We start from the raw sequence: 3,995 nt of genomic DNA on the forward strand, positions 1-3,995 counted from the left end.
TTTGAGACATCTCTCACTGGACCACTACTAGGCTAGGCTGACCAGCCAATACACTCCAAGGAGGGACCTGTGCCCACATCCTCATCCCAACCCCAGCCCTGGGGTTTCAGAGGCATATCACTGGGGATTCAGGCTGGCACATCCAGCATTTTACTGACTGAGCCATCACCCCAGAGTGTTTATTTTACCAAACATATACACTTGTCCCTCGCGACTGTACCTCAAATAAGCTGATCTACCCGCTACCTGCATTCGCTATCTGCTGCTGCAGAACAAGTTACTGAGGTTGAGCTACTTGAGACAAACATTCTGTTTCTTTGGGGAGGGGTGGCAAGACAAGGTTTCTTGGTGTAGCCCTGGATGTCCTGAAACTCACTCTCTAGACCAGGCTGGCTTTGAACTCAAGAGATCCACCTGCCTCTGCCTCCTGAATGCTAGAATTAAAGGCGTGCACCACCGCTGCCCAGCTAAGCATTCTAACAGTAGCAGCCTCGCTGAACGCTTCTGTTATAAACTGAAGCTGAAACGTGCCCAAAGACTCACTTTGTCCCCCTGTCCCTAGTGCTTGCTGCTGAGATCATGCCGACGCTCAGCTCATGAACGGGTTAAGCTATCCATGTGCTCACAATTAATTGGCCTGGTTGAAAAGAAGAAAGCAGGTCCTTGGTTGTGTGCCTGTGAAGAAAGTGTCTTGTCCTAGAGATCTTGAAATCAAATTCCCCCTCCCTTCCATTCTCTTTCCCCTTCCCCTCTTTCTGAGGCGTGGCCACCATAGAAGCAATGGACCCTGCCCACCAGGTACTGAGACCTCTGAGACCACAGGCAGAAGGGAACCAATTCTCTTCTAAGCTTGTAAGGCTATTTCATCACAGCTACAGAAAGACGACTGAGACCCTGAGCTGAGGACCCCTCATAGCTGCAGGGTTTTTAACTGGGGTTGCCATTGTAAGCCACCGCGTGGGTGCTGGGAATTTAACCTGCATTCTCCAAGGCCATCAGATACTCTTAACTGCTGAGCCACCTCTCCAGCCTCACGGTGCTGTTTCTCTGAGTGTAATGCCTCCGTTTGTGCACACATGCGTACACACACACACTAGACAGAATCTCACTGACCCTCCCATTCGTGGGGAAGTGTCTTCTTCCAGAGCTCCCAAATAGTTGCAGAGGTGGTGATTACACAAGTTCAGAGTGCATGACTACCCCATGTCACTGTAAACTCATGTTTAACCAAACAATTCTCAGCCTATGACCAAAAAAGCCTTGAGTACAGTCCAATTCAGAACAGTAATATGCAGTGGTGTGTGGTTATGAGAATTCTGGTGTCTTTAAAAAACCCAGTTAGGTTATGTGAATATGTTTTTGTTCTAATCTCAGGTGTGGGATATGGGGCTGCTTCACAGCAGGGGGTTAAGATTTCCTCTTGCACTAGCAGGGGTGGGATCTTTGCCAGCTGCCAACAGTCTAATTCTGGGAACTCTAGAGAGGGTATAAATGGAGAGACCCCCAAAAGAGCCTGTGTTGACTGCTGCCCCCTCTGGTGCTGGTTCTTTCTGCTGCTGCATTCGTTGTTGGATTTGCTATTGCTGGAATGCTGTATTTCTAGTTTGCTGGACTGCTGGATATTCTAATGAACAATATTGACTGGCCTGCCCCAAGGAACTCAATGGCCCTCATCAGCAGGGAATAGTCTATGTCCCTTTTTTCCTCTAACCTTCTTTATCTCCTACATAGTATTGGGGGATTGAAATGTATTGGGGTGGAGAAGGGTGGTAGATATGAGAACCTAAATAAAATAGAAAAAAAAATACACCAACACCAGTGATATGTGAGTCAGATATGTCCCAAACAGAGCTGAGAGAGGCAGCTCACGCCTGTAATCCCAGCACTCCATGAGGCAAAGGCAGGCAAAGCTCTGTGAGCTCAAGACCAGCCTGGTCTACAAAGTGAGTTCTGGACAGCCAAGACTACACAGAGAAACCCTGTCTCAAAAACCAGGTATGTCCCAACTGGAGCCCAACGAGAGAAACGTTGTGGGTCCTTCCATATAACAGAGTCCTCCATATCCGTAGGTGCTGTGTCCAGATTCAACAGACTTGATAGACAATGTTTTAGGAGCATTTCGAAAATTATTGAACATAGAGAGATTTTTATTGTCGTTATTCACCAACCACACAGAAATGTAACAACATTTAAACAATCCTCATGTTGTTGTATTTATTTTTTTAAGGATTTATTTATTACGTTTACAGTGTTCTGCCTGCATGTATGCCTGCAGGCCAGAAGAGGGCACCAGATCTCATTATAGATGGTTGTGAGCCACCATGTGGTTGCTGGGAATTGAACTCAGGACCTTTGGAAGAACAGACAGAACTCTTAACCACTGAGCCATCTCTCCAGCCCACGTTGTTGTGTTTATAATCTATAGGTGATGTAAAGTAGATAGGGGGCCAGATAGGGTCCTGCTCTGCTGTTATGGAAACCCAGCTGTTCTGGTATACTAGAAGGGACAACGCAGACAAAGCACCCTACTGGGTGTTGTCATCTTTTCCAGGCCTCAGAATGAAACACAACTTAGGAATAAAATGTCAGTATTACCAGTGGCATTGTGTACGTGATAGAGAAAATAAGGAAGCTATTAGTAGGAGAAAGTGGGGTTCAGGTGGCTATAACATTTCTCAGATTAACAGAAGAACTTCAGGGGCTTAGAATTAACATGGATGTACTGAGATCCAGGTTCAAGGTCGAACTGTCCCTCATCAGAGAACAGAAGCCAAGTTTAGGTTGTGGCCCCCCTGACAGTAAGTAACCCTGTCTAGAAACAGCAACTAGCTCTCTGCTGCCCTTCTCCCCAAGCCTTCAAGGTCTGGCCCTTATGCTTTAGGCAGCGTTATATCTTGGGAATCTTCAAGAGTCCCAATGGTTATGTTGAGGTAAAGGAAGATAATTTTTTTTCGGGGATGAGAGGAGTGGCCAGGGTGACCCTTGAAAGAGTTTTGTGGAGAATGCAAGCATCCCTCAGAGCTTTGTAGAAAGTCCTCAGGATGAAGGCTGCTACTCCTGATAACTGAATATGAAAAGAACATGCCCTCCTAAAGTCCTCAGAGTTTGGGATCCTCTTTGACAGACTGTTAAGGAAGCCAGTTACCCTACAAGCAGCAGCATTTTATAATCATTTAAAAAAAAATGACAATGGAGATCAAAAGGTAATGAAGGAAGAGAAAGGAGGCCAGGGAGTGGAGATGGAGAGAAAGAAGGGCAGGAAGTAGACAAGGAGAGAAGGAAAGGAAAGCAGGAAATAGACAAGGAGGAAGGGAAAGAAGGAAGAAAGAGAGGGACTGAGAAAAAAATAAAAAGGAAAGAACCAGTCAATAAAGAGTAATATTAGCATTAAAGTGCACCCCGTGGTCTAGCTACAGAGATCTGGAAAAGCAAGCAGGCTGCAGAGTTACCCTTCACAGAGAAGATGCAAGGGACAGATGTGGCGCTTTTGTATGAGAGATCTAGGGAAATGGAGGCCGGACTCTGAAGGCCCCTGGAGGCTGGGGCCTGGCCCTGCCCAGGTCTGGACGAACACTCAAGAGCCCTCAAGGTCTCCTTTGTCACTGCCCAGCCCAGTCTTCCAAGACAAAAAAAAAAAAAAAAAAAGGCCTAGAGTAAGCCCTGGGACAGACTGTGCAAACGCTTGGCACTTCCTCTGTGCTGTCACTAGGAACAGAAAGTGAGATGCTCTCCCCGAAAGCCAGCCCGAACCAGAGATCAGCTCCATGGTGCTACAGAAACAAACATGGGAACTGGGGCTGAATATAAACTGAAGACAGCTTTGCAAAGTTTTAAAAACTCACCCAGCCACGAAAATTCAATTTGGCTGCAGCTTCGACATGACCTCACTCTCTTTTATGAGCAGCTGTCCTGACACTAATCCTGCCTCCTTCCATAATCCCCCCTGCATGGGGAAGGGAGGTCACGAGCCCTCGGCAAATACACTCTCGCAGCTC

The sequence above is a fragment of the Meriones unguiculatus genome, chromosome 11, assembly GCF_030254825.1.
Source record: "Meriones unguiculatus strain TT.TT164.6M chromosome 11, Bangor_MerUng_6.1, whole genome shotgun sequence".
Taxonomy (NCBI): domain Eukaryota; kingdom Metazoa; phylum Chordata; class Mammalia; order Rodentia; family Muridae; genus Meriones; species Meriones unguiculatus.